Source organism: Falco cherrug, chromosome 3 (assembly GCF_023634085.1).
Source record: "Falco cherrug isolate bFalChe1 chromosome 3, bFalChe1.pri, whole genome shotgun sequence".
Lineage (NCBI taxonomy): Eukaryota > Metazoa > Chordata > Aves > Falconiformes > Falconidae > Falco > Falco cherrug.
In genome coordinates, this window is record NC_073699.1 from 80,733,441 (window position 1) to 80,752,530 (window position 19,090).

Sequence of the window (19,090 nt, forward strand, 5' to 3'; positions counted from 1 at the left end):
CTGACAGAAAGCATTTAAAGTGGACTGTTTCCATAGTAAATGTTTTTCAAGAGATCTCCATGTTCTTGATTTGCATTCTTTGCATTTGCAAAGAAAAATTGCTGAAGCTTTTAAATCTTATGTGAAAATGAAGTGTTGGTTTCCCTCTTTTTGATAAGCCCTTTGAATGAAATCTCCTTTAAAAGCTGTATACTGAAGACATTTTGAAAAGCATAGACTTTTAGAACCACAGCACAGTGAAACAGTCACCCACTATGTATTCAAAGAATGTATACTTCTCTATTTGCGTTTACTCTATTTATTGGTGCTCTAACACTTGAAAGAGTAATTTCACCTATGTTTGTGCTATACCTACATCTTTATGACACTGCATCTGTCTTTCTTAACAGGTGCTCTTCTAATTCATTTGTGATATATCCTCAGCAATATTTATTTTATTTTCAAGGATTAATGGAGGGAAGTCAAATTGTAAGGAGTAGGATTTTCAGTCCTCGATGCAGTCAAATATTTTCCTACAGCATACGCAATCTCAGTCTGTAGTTATTGTGGGGATTTTCCTTTCTTGGAGGTACTTTGTTTCATATTTCACCATGGAAAGCTTGGCACTTACCTTTTCCTTTTGCTTTTTTTAGAGATACTTATAGCATCTCCGCAGATTCTGTGATTGTCAAAAAAAATTAATTGATCTATTAATTTGATCAATTTAAAAATTGATCTTTCTGCTAACCCCAGCCCTTTTTTTCTGCTCCCTAGTTTATGTGCTAGAGCTCAGAGGCTTACTCCGTATTTGTTGTACATATAGCTACTACATCTTACTTGCCAGTGTTGCTTCATGTTGAAATAGTTTCTCTCTTCCATATTGAAACTACAAGGTACCCACCCACAGCAATAGCAGCGCGTTGATTTTACTCTTGATTTTAATCCCAGTTCCAGATGCTCTTTGGAGAAAATGTAGGTTAGTTTCTGCACAGTTCATCTTGGTTATATGTGAGTTTCAAGTTCAATTTATAAAAGCAATTTATATTCCAAGTAATATTGGAGTCTAATTATATTCTACAGTGATTTTCCTGCATATCCCTTTCTGGTCAGCCAGGTGCAAATATCCACATTTTTACATATTTGGGACAGAATCTAACCGATGTCTGGAATCTGGGCACAACAGCTGCTCTCTGTCAATTGCTTATTATCCAAGTAGAGAATTATGCCTCTTCTTTTTTGAGAATCTGAGAATGAGCTGGTAGAGAGGTCTTCAGGAAAGGAGGTCTGTACCATGTATGAGCAGGATAGAAATAACATTGGGGATTTAGGGGGTTTGTGAGTTAGCTAGAGGCTGCAACTTTTCCAGTAAAGCAGCAGTGTTGAAGACTGAAATAAGCAATGTGTACAAGAGAAAACTGAAATGGAAGGGTGCCCACAGAAACCACATTTGGCTTTTCTGGAGGGATTGGCAAGATCACCTCCTAAGGTTAGAATTAACACACCATCTTTAGCTGTGAATCAAGACACATTGCAACATAGGACAGGACAAGAATGGGACAGAAAACTCATTCCCCAGCTTTAAAAATGCTTGAGCAACAGTACCGCACTATGGTGCTCCAGTAACTGAATGGGCTTGGTTCACTGATGCAGACCAACAAGGAAGGAATTGTATCTGCTAGTTACAATACTGTTAGCTCCAAACCTTACATAATGGAACACCTAAAAATTATGAAGTCCACAAGTATGGGAGACTATAACCATCTTCCAAGTCAGGCAAGGAATTAACTTTCCAGCTGAAGATTGACCTTAAGTTTAAAATGTTCCATTGGTGTATACCTTGATCTTTTTCTTATCCAAGGAAAGCAGGGTTTGGGGCTCTTTCCCAAAGCAAATGCTAATTAGACCTGGATCAGGGAAAAAAAAAAAAAGAGGAAAAGCTAGAAGAAATCAGGCAGATACATGCCCTCCACCCCTCAAAGAAGGAACCTAAAACCTTGCTTGCCACAAAGCGGGAACTGGAAGTGTCAAGAAGAGGGGCTATTGCCTTGTGTATTAACTGGGATTTTAGGAAGACTACCAATATGAGAAGAAAGTCCTTTCTTTTGTACAGGATTTCAATTTTTTTAAATGCAGTTTTATTGCAATGAAATTTGAAATTTGAAATTTTCAAACAAAAGAGAAAAGTAAGGATCTAGGCCAGCGAAAAACTCACAAAAGGGGGGGAGGCAGCCTATGGAACTTTTCCTGAATTATATCTATGCCATCTTTCCAGGGGCTTCATATACCCCAACATCATGAAGCAATGCTGTATAAGGCATTGGTGCACAGCACTTTAAATTGACAATTAACATTTTTCTCTGTATGTCATTTCTATCATGTACGTTATGTACAATCAGTTTATTGACAATTTGGGTGAAGCTATAACTACAGTCTGGCTTACCTCAAACTACCACCCTAATGGCAGATTTTGCTTTCAGGTTGCAGGATCAGCCCCTGTGCCCTGGCAACAGTCTACAAAATATGTGTACGCTACCTTAAAAATGAGAGCCCATAAATGGAAATAGTAAATGCCACATATCTTTAACACTTTCATATTTCCATATTTTTTTTATTCAGAACTTCTGTCCTTTTTTCAAAACCCTTGTGCCCTAGTAAACTGATCATCTGAAGATGGTTAAAAACAAGGAAGTGCAAATTATTTTAGTTTATATAAACATTCTCTTTTTTTTTCTTGCTTCAGTCACTGTATTAAAAAGCTCTCCTGATTACTTATTACAAAATAATATTCTGTATGTTAAAAGCTGCCAGAAAAATAAGCCAGTCTAAATAAATTAGATATTTCAAAGACACCATTTTGCAAGCAAATTAGAAAGTTTTTTGGAACTTGTGATACTAATAACAAATGCTGTTTGTTGAACAGGCAATTAAATATTTTCCCAGTGAGGAACTACTCAGAGCTGTTGCAGATTATTTTTAGTCCTCACAGACCTTTGTATATTTATTATGCCAAAAGACAGTCAAGCAGTGACACCCAGTGGCTTCAGAATTCTCTCTTCAGTTTCTATCACAGAAAAATATTGGGTTTATCTCCTGGTTTCAAATCCAGTGTTACTCAAAATGGGTAAATAATTTCCTGTTAAAGAGGTAGTCAGAATCCAGTAGTTATACATAGTAATCTTGACTTCTCTGCCTGACTAGGTGACTGTAGATTAAATGAGTTAACTACTGTGAATATGGATACTAATCAACTCCATGCATTCAGGGAGTAATTCAAGAAATACATGGAAATACACTCTGCAAATAAGTATTTAATTTAGCCTTTGAACAACCAAGGGTACAAAATCTGTGCTTAAGATCCTGTATCTGTCAGAGAGAGAGAGAATTGTTAACCATTTTTAAAGCCTTTGAAATTCATGGATTGAAAACACAATGTAGATGCAAAATTCTATTAATATTCATGATACCAGTAAAAATAAATAAGCAGTGATATTAGTACTGGCAGTTATGATGACAGCTTGACATTCCCGAAGTCATCTGGAACTTAAACTGCAAAGTAAACCAAAATTCTGCCAAGTTTTCCTATCAAACCTGACTGAACTATAATTTCCACAGAGATGTACCTTGAAAATAAATTGTCTGCCTAACAAAAGAAGCAAATATAAGAAGTCTCATTTTGCAGTTGCTGTGTCTTGGAGATAAACAAATATGACATTTGTTTTTTTTTAAATCAATAGCCTTGCTTTATCAAAACAAGCAAAGCATCTTAGTCACACAGTAGTGGTGACTGTAAGAACAAACTATTGGATCAACCAGCCTTTCAAAATATAGTCCAGTAGCCGTCCTCAGGGTATGTCTCTGCCTAGAAATTGTATGAAACATTTATACCCTGTAGAAGTTGCAGAAGAGGAATCTTTGAAGACAACTTCTTTGTTTTGCAGAGATGCTTCTCTACTGGTTCAGTGGAACCAGACAGGTGTGTGGAAATGGAGTGTGGAGCTCCAGTATACCTATTTCAGCATATAGACCATATGTTCTAATATAAGTTTTACTAACTGACCTCAGGAAAAAGATAAGGAAGCCCATGTCCATTACACTCACACATCTCAGCATTCTCTCAGATTTTTGTTGACTGCCCACTGCAGAAAATGATGCAAGACAGACGTGTACCATGCCATTCCTGAAAATGTCAATGCATGCCTATTTGAGAGGAAATTTTGTGAACAGCAGTCATGAACCATAGTCTGTACTCCCACAGAAATGTGAGAGAGTAGTTGCATCTACTTAGAAATTCATAACTTCCAAGCCAAGGTAACAAATACCTATTAAGGTATGTCCCAGGACAGGTGTGTCCCTCTCCTTATTAAAAATAAATAAATAAATAAATAAAACAGTGAAAAGGGTAGAGCAAGGGTGCACCTCGGACTGAAAAGAACCCCCACCACCTCCACACCCCAGGGACCTCCCTTGGTGGCCTTCAAAAGAGTCCTCCAGCACAGTTGGCACCTCTCCATGGTCCAGGGGCAGGGCCAGGGGACAGGGAAGAAGGGCTCACACAACACCTGGAAATTTCCAGCTCTCTTAGGGAGCGCTGGCAGACCTTGCGCAGGCCGGCTGGGCCTCCCTTTCCCGCCAGCGGGGTGTCTGGATGCTTCGCCCCCTCGCAGCCACTGCAGAGCACAAGGGGATGCGCCACTTGCAGGGGGCCGGGTCGGTGGGGGGTCACTATTGCCACATCCCGTCCAGGGTAGCCCAGGCATGGGATGAGGAGGGGGCTGTAGCCCAGGCACATGAGGGGAGGTGGAGGGCAGTCCCTGTGCCCAAGGGGCAGCAGAAGGGCACAGGGGAGTGATCCCCAGAAAAGAGGCCCTCAGCCTCCCTGAGCCTCCTTCTCCCGCAGTAGGTCATCGTTCAGACCACAGAACCCCCATCTCCCAGAACAGACATATTTGGCCACATGCACCATCATCACAGTGGCCTCCTAATGTCACAAGCCACCTCACTGCTCTCTGTCCCAGGCCCTATAAATACAGGGACCTCAGCAGCTGACCCACAATTTGCTGAGCTTCGAGGCCCTTGGATTCCAAGGATGCTTGGTAGCAAGAGGTCCCAGAGCAGCAAGGCAGGTGGCTGCCCACCTTTGCATGGGAAAGCAAAGAAATGGCTTTAGGAACTGGAGAAGAGGAGGCAGCATCAGCGGGGGGGGGGGGGGGGGCACCATCAACCACATGGTAGCAATGGCCGTTGCTCACATGGCTGATGGTGTGCAGCCCATGGAGGTGGATCCACCTGAAGGTCAGGAAGAGCCAGTGGAAGAGGCTCCACCTCCAGCATGGCTCACCTGGCACCACTACGCTGTGCCAGGGCTCCCCTCCATGACGCCATGGCAGTGGTGTAACAGGAGCGCCCGGCCAGTGCCCCTGCCATCAGCCCAGCCTCCACACCCGGCACCAGCCGGGAGGCCCAGCCTCTCCACCTGACCACCCTGAGAGCACACCTGTAACATCTCCTGGCCATCAACAATTATTTTCCTGTTTGCCCCAGGTGGTGTGAGCCTTTCTTTCCCATCCCACACCCCCACCCCTCCAGAATGGGGTGCCATCCATTCTGCCCTGAGCCCCAAGAAAAGGGGATGGAACAACCTGGCTTCCACCAAGCTGCTGCACTGGGGCAACAGGAGTCACCCCTCTGATGGCCACCGAGGTCCCTGGGGCCTGCAGGTGGGGCTTCTTCAGTCTGGGGATGAGAAGGGTGCCCAATGAGTGGCTCAAGATGAAGCCAGACATTAATGGTAGTGCACAAAGAGTAGCAACAGATAAGCACAGAAGTTAGAGAGACAGCTGTTCCTCTGGAGTAGCAGAAGACTGCAGTTCTACCAGGAAGAAGTGATGGCCTTCAGCATGGAGGTCCCTCCTAGCTGCTCCCATTAGGAGTGCTTTTCAAGGTTAGGCAAGAAACAATTCTAAATACAATAAACCGAGAAAAAACGCCAGTAAATATTCTTTCCTCCTCTCTTATTTGGTCCTCTAGTGACTGCACCTGGACCCCTCTGTCCCCTCCTGGTCTCCCCAGCCCAGGAAGGACACCGATGTGTGGGGCATGGGCCCAGCTCAGGGCCTTTGAGATGGTGAGGGGCCGGGGCACATGGCACACAAGGGCAGGCTGAGGGAGCTGCCTCTGGTCATGAGACACCGGAGTAGGTTGCCCAGAGAAGTTGTGGATGCCCCATCCCTGGAGATGTTCAAGGTCAGGTTGGCTGGAGCTTTCAGCAACCTCATCTAGTGAAAGATGTCCGTGCCCATGGCAGGGGAGCTGGACTAGATGATCTTTATGGTCCTGACCAACCTAAGCCATTCTGTGAGTCTATGAGTCTTTGACACTTTGGTCAGCGTCAAGAAGAGATCAGCAGTAGACCTGACTGGTGACTACAGCTGCCTACTGGGAGGGTGTAGAAAAGATGAATCCTGACTCTTCTCAGAGGTGCTCCATATGGAAGGGTGAGCGGCACCAGGCCCACTCTGGCAGATGGAGAAATCACAGTTAGATAAAAAGTGTCACCACAAGGATGCTCAGACACGGAACAGGTGCCCAGGGAAGCTGCAGTCTCTGTCCTTGAGGGTGCCCTTAGCAACCTGACCTGACTGGGGCTGCTCTGAGCAGGAATTTGGACTGTAGACCTCCAAGGGTCTCTCCCAACCTCTGTGCTTCTGTGGTTCTTTGCATGTCAGCCTTTCTGCCTTACCCAAATTGGAGCCACCCACAGCCTTGTGGAAGGTGGCCTCTGTCCCACCACCACCCAGGCCCTCACTTCAGACAATCACCAGCATGGGTGTGATGGTGTGCTTCCCCCCCTTACCCTAACATGACCTTTATTTCCCATAACGCTGCTCAAGTGATAACCACCAGTGGCAGCTGTTAATGAATGTGTCTGGTTGTGACAGCTGCATCTGACTCAAAGTGGATTCAAGGCAGACACATGACACGATAGCCAAGGGCTGATCTGAGCAATGCACCCACTTAACAGTGCTGGTCAAGGTCTGACTCCAAGTTTGGAAGAAACTAACTTCTCTAGTCGGTATGCAGATAGGAGTCAATTATCTTACTCCATACACAGTGGACATGCAGGCTGCATGCCAGTATCTCCCCTTGAGTAGGGACGCCTCTCAAGGTTACTTCTCGAGGCTGAGAGATTCCTTGCCACAACAGATTCTCAGTAAATGATTAAATAGCACGCTAAAGTTTGAAATCTTAGCTAAGTGATACAAAGGATTGATTGTGCATATACAATCCTTTCGATATAAACCCTTGACCAAGTCTGGGACTAAGTCTGGATCCAGCCACACCTGAACTCCCCTCTGAGAAGAGGCTGAGAATGCAAGGACATCCTTTCTGAACCTCATGACTCAAGGGGAGGGTCTCCCCCACAGTTCTCTCTGACCCTGTCGTCTGTGCAGTAAAAAATCAAGTGTACTTTGCCACCAAATCTTGTTGAAACTACTGTTGCATTTACCATCAAACTTTGTTAAGTCACTTTTTTATATCAATAAACATATTGCTATTTCTTGTGAAGTGCATCACTCCATCTGGGACAACAGGTGACTGGCCCACCACGTATCCTCCAGAAACTGCCCCATGGGTGGGCTTTGCTGATTACAAGGCAGTGGTCCTCCCGCTTTATAGTCTCCCCCTGCACATGCCTCATCCATTAGCTATCAGGATACTGTGAGAGATTGCTGAAGACAGGGTAAATGACATTCACTGCTCTACCCATGTCCCACTGGTCCAGCCAAGCAAGCTTTTAGGTCAAGCCTAGCATAACTTGCCCTTGGTGAATGCCTGCTGGCTCCCACCACTTGATAGCTGCTGCTGGCTTGGGCAGATAGATTTCCTTTCAAAGGCAGGGAAAGCATTTCACCCCATAGGCTGCAGTAGGTAACTCTTGGTTTCCCTTCAACTTCTTCAAACCTGTTGCAATGTCACAATAGCTGTATCTTTTTCTTCTTTTTTCTTCCATTATTCAAGGGCAAATTGAACGTCTGAAGTATTGTGACAGTAAGAGCCAGCCAGCCAGTATTTTGCTCAAAATAGGCTGGAAAGCTGTTCTTATCACAACACCGCTTAAAGTTCAAGCAGTATGCATCTTTGCAAACTCATCACCAAAGGAATTTTTAAAATATATTAAAAACTACTATAGCTATTTACAGAGAGATAGATGAAAATCACAGGACAGCACTGGAGAGAAAAATTGCAATGGGAACAGGCCCTGGCTTGCTCATGGGCTTGTCAGAGAACAGTTTCAAGATCAGGGGTGTCTCAGGCTTCTTTTTGCAAACCATATGCTGACCACCTTCCTACTTTTCACTTTTCTAAGCAGCAGAAGAGACTGAATTGTGTTTGTATGGCAGGGTTTTGGTAGTTGGGGGAAGGGGGTGGGGCTGCAGAGTTGGCTTCTGTGAGAAGACACCAGGAGCTGCCCCAATGTTGCTGCTCCAAGACAGACCCACCACTGGCCTGTGAGCCCATCAGCAATTCTGGTGGCACTCTGGTAGCAATGGGAAGGAGTAGCTGCATCAACTTAGAAATTCATTACAACTTCCAACCTGGAGGTCTGAAAATAAAAACATACATTGTTGAGGTATTTCCCAGGACAGCTGACTCCCTCTTCTTATTTCTGTTCTTTGAAAAACGCAGTGGAGTATTTGCTTTGGAAAACAGATGCCTGATATGGCTTGTTTTATACTGAGGTGCCAGCTGTTCCTTATGTTCCAAAACCCATGCCAAACCCACTGTTATGAGACTTATTAAAGTGGAAAGTTGGTCCAAGTGGGCAATTATTTCCACTGAAGTTTCTCCTCTTTTTAACAGACACTTGTTTTTATGCCAGAGGTCGCTGCTGTTATCATTACCTGTAGTGACTAGATATTTGGAGTAATAAGCCATATGGCATTCTATAAAGCAGAACTGTGAGTGAAGAGCAAACAGAGCATTAAGCAAAAAGGGAAGTAAGTACTTCCATAACTGTAGCTACATTTTCACCTGCGTTAGTCCTACAAAGGTGGGGAGTGTGATGTGAACACTGTTTTTAGAGAAAATCAGTTTGGCTTGGCAGAAGTGAAAGCTCTTTCTCATGTACAGGAGTGCTCTCCCACCACAGTAATATGACAGAACTTCTTGTGACCTTGCAAGAAAAGCATCATTTCTCTCTGCCTACATCTTCATGAACACCCAGCTTCAGAGAAAACCTTCATACATACATTTGATTAATCCCATCTCTCATTCTAACCTGCACGGCTTTTTATATACATTATATTAACAACTGAGTATTTGGTGACGGGGAAGGTATTTATGGTATAAGCTTATTTTTCCTCCTCAAACACTAAGGTTTTTGTTTGCTGCAAAACAGGAAAGCTGGACAGGAATATATGGTTTACTGAGTGATACATCCACAACATAAGCAAAGACATTTTTTTGGCAGTTAAAATTATATTGCTTCAAATCTCTGGACATTCTCAGCTGAATGGAGTAAGCAGCAATCGAACTTTGCTTAAATGGACACCTAAAGTGAATGCTGTTAATAAGGATAATTGGCTCTGCCTGAGATGACCAAGATCTTAAGTTCCTTCTGAGCAGCAATCACGTGTCAGTGTGAATTATGAAGCATTGATGCCAGTTTGTTTGTTGGTAGATTAACAAATGAGTCAATAGCTCATGCATTTAAATTGTTTTCATTGTCATAATAAATCATAGCCTCAAATACAGTATGATACAGAAGCATAACCTGAAAACATGCAGACATAGCAAACCGTGAGCAAATACAACAACTGAAAAGAGAAAGTTTTACTGGACCTTCAGGGTGCCCACAATTATCTTTCCAAACTCTAGCAGAAAGAATCCACACTGAGGGAAAAACAAAAGATTTGGCTAAAGGAAATTAGATGTTAACCATGCAATCTTTTCCAGTTCCTCCAGGTGAATGGTAGTGTTTGTCTCAGCCACAGCCAAATCTCAGTTGCTCCCCCTTCAAGCTTCAACAGGAATTCCTACATTGAAGTCATGTCCTTGTACCACCTAGGTGTCCCAAGAAGCGTTGCTGCTGAATGTTACCAGCTGTGTATTGTGCATTTCTTTATTAACTTACTTAATGGCTGTATTTCATCTGATTTCTGTCAAATAAAGAGGTTACCAAATGGAGCCCCGTTGCCTTTAGCTGTAAAGAGTTTTCAGACGAAAGCCCTAATCCTTGCTATGACCAGCCTCTCAAATGAGTTTCTATTGTCTTTTGTGCTGTGCTTGAAGGTTGGTCAAAAGGAGCTTTGTTCTCACAGAGCCCCTGATACTGAATGCAGCAGAGTTTGGAAAAAATGCCATGTAGCTGTAAATAGATTAAAACCGAAAGAAAAATACTAAATATTATGGGCTGCTCAGCACCTGATAGTAAGACCTTTCAATCTGTATATGGGTTTTGTAGCTTATGTACCATAGCACACAGTGAGAGCCCCCAAGTAATCTCGAAAATCATGAGTTGTGTCATACTTGAGAAAGTGTGAGCAAGTTCTTAGAAATGTGATATAATGGAGAAACTTCTTTTGTTTGAAAAAAAAACAACATAGCTGTTGTGCGTCACAGTCAGCGTGAACTGATTGAAAAGGCCATTGTTTAGAGGTTAAAAAGTCTCAATCTTTTATCTAAAACAATATTGATTAAAAAAAAAAAAGCTGCTTGGTTTTGGGTTTTTTTGAAAAACTTTGTTTTGGTTGGAAAAGTACAAAATAAGCTAGAAGGCCTGCTTGTTCCACTTCAATAGAAAGGAGAGGGAAAAAATCTAATTGGGGAAAAAAAATGAGGGAGTAGTTCAGAAAAAACAGTTTATACAAGTGTCGAATCCTTGTTCTCATGTACTTCATGAGCCTGAATTTCAGGTGGCTGTTACCTAATCATAGTTAGCTAGAAAATGCTACAAAATAAAACTTAACAGCAATATCATTTATCTGGATGATCTCTTTTGTGGGTGGTGTACCTTTTTCATGCTTTTGCTTAATCCAACCCTAAAATCTTTCAGATTAAGTACGTCACACAAGCAGTGGCTGTTTATACTGTTTGTTGCTGTGGTGTAATTGCCTTTGCTCTTTCTAGTGAAAAATGGCCACGTATATCTACTGTGAGTTAACTTATTAGTAAGTGTCTTCATTCTTTTCACATTTATTTGCTCTTGGAATTTCTTTCACTTATTATTCTGAAACGTAACTACATGTACCAGTTTTTAAAAAATAGGTCTGTAATGCCTTGTATTCTTTTATTGGCTGCATTATAAAATCACAGGGATTTAAAGAAGAAAAAAAAAAGAAAAAACAGTTTATATAAACAGCTTGATATTTTTAGAGCACAGGGTCAAGCAGATCAGCCTTTAATTAGAAACAGATTAAACTTTGATCACTCCTGCTGAGCTCTCCAGCATTGACTGAAGGTAATCCTTACAAGCTTTGGAGTGAGTGTAGTTGAGAGATCTTGCCAGTGACTTTGCATTTAAAATTGAAGGTCAGAAAGTCAAAGCAGCACACTAAAGCTGTGAAGACTTAGATCCTACTAGGGCATGGACACAAATGATGTGCTGCTGGGGAATACAGAAGAGCAGTCCAAACTACAAATCAAATGCTAAAGTGCTCCTAAGCGCTCAAGATTAGTTCATTGATTTATGGTAATGTATGAATATGTCTATTTCAGCAAAACTTACATAAAAGCAGATAGTATTGTAGTTCATATCTTAGGAATGGAAATAATAATCTTTGTTCCTGTAGTTTTTAGTCACATAAGGTAATGGTAGCTTTGAAATGCAATGGAAAAGATCATGAGATTTGAGTAATATATATTGCCATCTGCCTTAATAATCTTTGAGATATTTATGATGTTTCTACAATGATCAACTGATTTAAATTGCTACATCCATGTGCATCTTTGTACTTTAGCTTTTGGTAGCTGTAAATTTTTGAAACAAAAGCAACTTTAAAAAAAAGCCTCTTAAGGACAAAAGGATGGATGTCTATTTGCAAAAGAAGCATCAAAATTTAGTGAAGAATATTCTCAAAACCACCATTAAATAACATCATTAAAACAGAGTGAAACTGCAGTGTCAAATCCCTGCAAGAAATCCAAAGTGGTAAGACAGAACACAAAGCTTTCTCATGATGATTAACAGTGAAAAAAACCAAAACTTCTGAGAAAGCTCCTTAAGAAAGCACAGTCTTTTGTGCTTTATTTACTTCATTATGCTTTATTTAGCTGTTTCTGAGAAGTCTCTCTATAAAGGTTTAAACATTCTCTATGCACACATGAGTGCACATGACTTAATATTGCTTGCTGTGAAATCTCACCAAAGTTTTCTTTGGCGCAGTGCAGAACAAGCCAGCAGACCTGAATTCTGTACCCAGCTTTGGGGCACCTCAGTTGAAAACTGTTTTTCTTATTTCACTTGAACTTTTTGGGGACACCTTGCCCTATAGGAGTACCATAGCTATATGGAATTATCTTATTCTTTGCTGGTAAATGATACAGTGACCTATTCATCTCTAACTGAAGGGCATAGTGATTGGATAGCACAAATGGGCAGAGGCAATAGTGATTGCTGTAACCCTCTGAACATCTTCCACAAGAGAGGCAGTCAGAAACACATAGTCAGGAAAGCACCAGCTTTGTGGGAAGCTTTTTACTTACCTGTTCAGGCTGAAGTGCATTCAAGTTTTTGAGATTAAAAAAATTCTTTTTGGAAGCAGCCTGATTTTTATTATTTAATTGAAGATGGGTGTCAATGTATGTGCAGCCCTGCACAGTCCTGTCAAGGTGCTGTGAGACTTATGCAAGGCTACCTGGAAAATTACGTGTGGAGCGGGGGGTGAACGAACAGTGCACACATAGGTATCTGTTTGTATTCTACAAAGACCCGTTTGGCTCTCAGCTTTTTTCAATTTGGCATTAATCTTTTGTGTTTAACTTTTTCCATGTTAAATTGGAGTGAATTTAAGTGTGTGGTTTTTTTACTCTATCAGTCTTGGAATACCTGAGTTAGGAACACAGACAGTAGATGTTTCTGATATTGTGCTTCCCCAGGGGAAACCTTTTTTTGTCAAAAATGTGGAAATTAAAACATACTGATTTCTAGAAAAACTTCTTCTAGAGGAACAAATATAAGTTTTATCATTTAAATTTTAAGCAGAATGGTAATATTTTCTTGAGTGATTTGATGGAATGCAGTAAAACTGAAAAAAATAACTGAGACTAAAAATCTCTGACTTCACAGAAGCCAGGTGGTCTGATTAGTAAGAACTTTATTTTAAAAGAATTTCTTAAACCTAATTATCCAGGAAGAGGATAAAGTCTTAGTAGAGTACATGCACTGAATTCCAATTTAGTTTTTCACTAAACTTTATAGAAGACTCTGGATGGTTAAATGCATGAGCTGCATTTTTCGCTCTTTGGCAACTGTAAGCTGGCACCTGTCCCTGGTCTCTTGTTTAACCTGATGTGCAGCGACTGGCGTTTCACTGGCTCTTTCTGCTTCACGTTCATATTTTGAAAAGTTTTTCCTGACTCTAAGGCCACCGCCTCACCATACCACTAATACTCCATAAAGCCAAGTGTGGGCACCGGTGACAGTCACTAGAGGGTGCTGCACATCTAGATTTTTAGGAATTTTTTTCCCTCCAAAGTGGCAGGTAGCACTCAGGGTTGCGGTGTCTCTACCGCAATTTGTTGCTCTTTTGGTTCTGTACTTTCAGATTGGTTGCTGGATATGTCTGATAACCTTCATAAAAGAAATATAAGACTCTGGGGAAATGACTAGAAGACTTTTCTGCCTAGAGTTTGACTGGACATGCTGTATGTGATTTTTATGAGCTCTTTTCTTGCTGAGCTTTTCTTGAATATTTGTCTGTGTGGAACATCTTCTGGGTTTTGTCTTTTTTATTTTTTTTAAGATATGCATGGTTCCATTTTTTAAAATTCATTTTTCTGTAAGTCACTGAAACATAAATATGTTGATGTTTTTAATTAGATAGGTTCGTAGTTTTCTTTCATAAATTCTTTTAAATAACTTTTGCATATGCCTAACCCAGCTGGGTTTTCTAGTAACATGCAATAGGTGGGAAAAGCAATAGCTCATGCTTATCATAATGATCTATCCATGCAAATGTTGTTACTTAATTACTATGAATACCTATTGGCACTTTACAGCAAAAGTTATTGTATCTGAAAAATGTGAGACTGTGAGGTACGATGCTGTAAAAAAAAAGTACTATCCAGCTAGAAAAACATCTAAACCCCAGTGTTGTTTCATAGCTTTTCTGTCACCATTTAAAGCAATGGCTTACTGGCTGCGGTGAGTTATATTTTGGGAAACAACTGATTGTCATACTGCAAGGATAGAAATGTTGGCACTCAGGCTGCCACAGCTGCAGTCTTTCTTTCATTTTTAGGTTAACTCCTCAGATCCTAGGGAAGCGTCTGATTTGGGAATGGTAAGGCTTTGGCACCCAGTTATCTCAGAACTTTTGTCACCGTTTAAGAAATAAGAGCATGCTGCTATCGCAGGACCCATCAGGAAGTCGGGTAAGGATTTTATTTCTTGGGTTGTGAATATCCTAACCAAGAAACAGAAAGGACAGGCATGCCAAATGCTCACTTAGGAGGATACCTCTTCTCCCCTCCAGTAGTGTGGAGAATCTGTGCCCATTCCTTTCAGACCTGTAAAGCTTTTCAGGGAAGTTTATTTCAGTGCCAGCATAAAGAGTTGTTGTGAAGCCTTCTGAGCTAGGAAACTAGCAGTGATGAGCTCACCGATTAAACGCTACCAGAGAGAGGTGAGGTTGGAAGTGTGGGGCTGCTGCGTGTATTCTCCCCAAGCTACCACACTGCACCACTAGCTGGGACGTTTGGTGGCTTTGTGCTGAGTGGGGCAGTGGGGTTCCCAAAGTCCTGTACTGCGCGAAAGCAGGTTCGCTGCTCTGCACTGAACCACTCTGGGGTGTGCTATGGCTGCTGGGTGTTAGAGACAAAATACTGGATTGTTCTCCAGCTCTTTTCATTTTGGGTATGTTCTTTTCTAAAGACTCAAGCTGGCTGGAAAGCCATGTTTGGGAAAATACCGCTTCTAGTATAGTCAGAATAGATATGTTTCCCTTTGGTATATAAATGAAATGGGCATTTATCTAGAGAATAGAGAACGTCATGCGGGATTGTTCCATTGCTGAGGCGCAACCATGTCAAGATGTATCATCCCACCTCATCCTGGGTTCTGCCCAGAGCCCACCCAAGCAAGGACCAGCTTGTGTCCCTACTCACCAATTACTTCTGCCTGGTCCCTCTGACAGGAATGTCTTAACTGGAGAGAAAACTGTTCCTCTACTGGCAAGTACTTTACAGTTAATTAATTCTAATACAAAATAAACAGAGCTACTTTTTCAATAGGGCACAGGTTCTTCCCCCCACCTCCAGAGGCTAATATTCTGCATGTCTGTTGTGTACAATAAATAATAAATAAATGCCAGAAGACATTTACATACTTTCTCCCCTTCAGCCCCAAATCTGAAGTTGCTGCTTTACAGTGACTGCTGTATCCTGTTTCCATTAGGTCTGTGACATGCAAAGCAGCTGGATGATGACCTTGAATCAGAACAAATCTCACAGGTCCAAGTATTTGTATCCAGCACTATTTAACACGTACTGTTTGCCCTAAGATAGCAAGTCAGTTTTTCTTATGGTAGTTTTCGTTTAGAAGCTGGTCTGAAAGAAACTCCAATTTAAACCTGATCTGATGCAAAGTAGTAAGCTAAACCATGGAGTGAAGAGGTTGCAGATAAAATGAATGCATTTTTGGTGCCAAGAATATCTTTGATAGGACCCACACACCAAATCCTCCTGTGTCCTCATGGCTTGGAGGGGAAAAAGTTTCAGCTGCTTGGTTAAGACTTGCCTTTGAAGAACTGCTTCAGAAAACAGTCAACTTGCTTTGCTCTTGCAATGTGAACTCTGAGGAGAGATTATCATCTATAAAGGATCTAACGGTTTAGTCTGAACACTTGGGCAAAACTTAATCAGGGAGGAGAAAAAGCAGGAGCCACTCATGGTGTGCAGGCTTTTGGTACTTGCTTTTCTGTGTCCCATGCTAGGAGCTCAGATTTGCTGAGGTTTAGGCTCTGTCTCCTTGGATGCTTCTTTTCCTCAGGAATGCATGCACGAAGAAGCTAATTAAATTTTCCCTTGGGCTTGGATTTGGGATGGAGGGGTATGTGCAAACTACCTCCGCAGCTTGGGATGGTATTCGCATTTGGCAACGAAGAAATAAACTGAGGTTAAGGAATGACTATCGAGGCAAATCTCTGATTTCTACAGCTGAAAATGTTGGCAGAAAGTCTTTGCTTAGGATTAGGGGGTTTGACAATTATTGATTTTCATTATGTAAATTTTGCCTCAAACACAGTGATCTTGTCAATGAAATGTTATCAGTAATTTTTTTTCATTACCCTCAGCATATTTTAGTCTACTGAAGATTTTCTCTCAAACAGGGGATTTTAAGTCCTAGTCTTCATATCTTGTTCAACCCTAATTGATTTCAACTAATTTCCCATGAAGCAAGTCCTTTTTTTACTATGAAAATAAAATTTGGGGAAAGTGATTTTTATTAATGCCCTCTATAATGTTATAATTGTCACTAAACTCTAAAAATCATAACAAAACAACATGATAGTTGCTAAAACATCATGACTGAAACAGTGGCATCCAATGCTTAAAAACATGAACTACTACAATGTAAGTCAGGTCAGTCTTTCTGCTCTAACAGCATGTCTGCTTCTGCTCTTTGGCTTCATTTCTCTTACCCAAAAATAGCTAATACTTCTGGTTGTTAGGATACTTGCAGAAATGCAGGAAGAATGGGTTTAAATCCTGCAACAGTTGACATAGGTAAGTGTCAAACTTACTTTTGCATTTGCCCTGGCAGGTATTTTTGGGATGGCTTTGTTTTGCATTGGAGCCTACTAAAAACTGTGTCATAAATATGGTCAGAATTACAAATACAAAAAAATTTCCCATAAAAAAAAATATACTATCTCACCTAGGAAAAAACCTAATTGACCAAATCTTCTGAGCACTATAAGCTCAGGCACTAACTTTCTTCCATGAGTTTCCATGTATTGTGATATTCTTCAGTTACTGTATTAGGACCTCCCAAGTATCCAATTTACAATAAAATTAAACAACCCTTATCCATTTTCTTCTGCTCCACTACCTGGACAAACAACAAAATTTGGGAAGTATTTACTGGTCTGTGTCAGGAATTCAGGATAGTGATAGATGTTCCAAGAATTACCTTTATTCCTTATGTACTTTGAATAGCTGGCATTTTGATACCTTACTAACCTGTTTTGGCACAACACACTGCAATTCCTTAATTATTTTTAATCTCTTTTTAATGCCATTAGTGCAACTGGCATGTTTGCTACTGCGAGTGGAAGTGATCAGTGCTAATCTTAAAATAGTGTAACCTGATTGTACATGTTGTCTATTTTAATATTTATTCTTTTGCGGGCCTCTAAAAATTGGGACAGGTAAGCATCACAAACCCTGGCTGTCAGTTGGCATGGGAACAGTCCAGTTACTTGTCACAACTACAATAAGTGAAATTAGCTGTGCCTTGAAAAACGTTATTTGGTCTGCTAGTGATTCATCTTGCAGCTTACTTTCCGAATTCAGGCAGTATTCCTATACATATGAGACAGATGAATATTTTTGTTCCACTGTGTGGGTGCTTTAATTTGAACTAACTTAGTGAAAAGTGAGACATAAAAAATTTTACTGGTATCCAGGCAAAAAAATAAATGCAGTTGATATTTTTCTATCATTCAGGTTTGTCACTTTAGGTATTCATTATCTATGAGAAAGGCTCTGTTTGACCAAACTTCATTAATTTATTTTATGGAATATACTTGGACACCTTAGTGAAAGGTGCTTCCTTATGTTGTTGTTTTTAAAGACAGCTGCTTCATTCTTGGGTTTTTGAGTTGGGGTGTGTTTCTGTGTTTTGTTTACAAAATTTCACAAGAATGACAGAGCTGGGAGGTTCTAGAGCATCACCAAATCACATCATCAGAAAGCCTCAGGATTATTGTCCTAATTAGCACCTCTCAAGAGGAAGTGACTGGCCAAAATATGCTTTACTGTCACCTCCACTGGCTCGCAAATGAAAAAAAGTTACAGTAGGTTGATAATATGGCAGTTTTGCATCAGTAGACCAAAAATAACAGAGGGAAGGAATCACCTTGGAGCAATTTACTTCAGAACAAAAAGACTTCAATATCTATTCAGAGACATCTGCTGTATCTCTAAACTTTTAAGATAATTTGGGTTTTCTTCTTCAGGGTAAGATTGCCCAGTAGGAAAGGACTGGGTCAAATTAGACTATGTTCTTCTACCCGTGTGTGCTCTGGCCTTTTCCAGTGTGACAGGCTTTGGTCCAAGCTGACCCCCTAGGTAAAAGGTGACAAAAAATGAAGAGAAGAAAGTGGGGAATGTCTTGGCAGGAGACTTTGTACTGGGGAAGGACTTAGTTTGGCTGCTTCAGTTCTGTGGGACTTCTCTAAAGAGGAAAGACCAAAGAGCTGCCATTCTGGCTGTGGTATCTAAAGCACTGGCAAGGATATTGCCTCTCCAGTTTACACACACATTCTTTCCTGATGGCACATAACAGCAAGCAAAAATCTGTGAAAACGAGCTCCTTTCATGAAACTTGTACATTCATCTCCCCCAGAAATCCAAAGCATGATAGTGCAGTGTTAATCACTTTGCTGTCCTCTGAAAAGATGTCTTTGTTCTTTATAGTGGTCTGGAAGCCAAAGGTTAAAGGCTTAACTTTTCCTGGTTTTTCTCAGGCTGAACCCCACCCAAGGGATAACCAAATTCAGGCTTTGTGTTGGAAGCCCTTGCAAAAAAAAGATGAGCTCAACATGGCAATACGTGAGAAAAGCCATAAGATGATTGATAGGAGACACGAGGCAGAAAGATTCTTTTAAACATACATTTTATTCTGACATATAAACAAAGTACTCACTTGTTCATTTTGGTTTCCCTT

At 41.0% G+C, this 19,090-nt stretch overlaps 1 protein-coding gene across 1 annotated transcript in view; it reads left to right on the top strand.

Annotated features, from left to right (window-relative positions):
• The first annotated feature begins 11,546 nt into the window (after window positions 1-11,546).
• Window positions 11,547-19,090, top strand: part of COBL (cordon-bleu WH2 repeat protein) — a 211,039-nt gene continuing 203,495 nt past the window's right edge. Inside the window, exon 1 of the mRNA XM_055704951.1 lies at window positions 11,547-11,671. The gene's annotated coding sequence lies outside the window, so the exon portion shown is untranslated. The remainder of the gene's footprint in view (window positions 11,672-19,090) is intronic.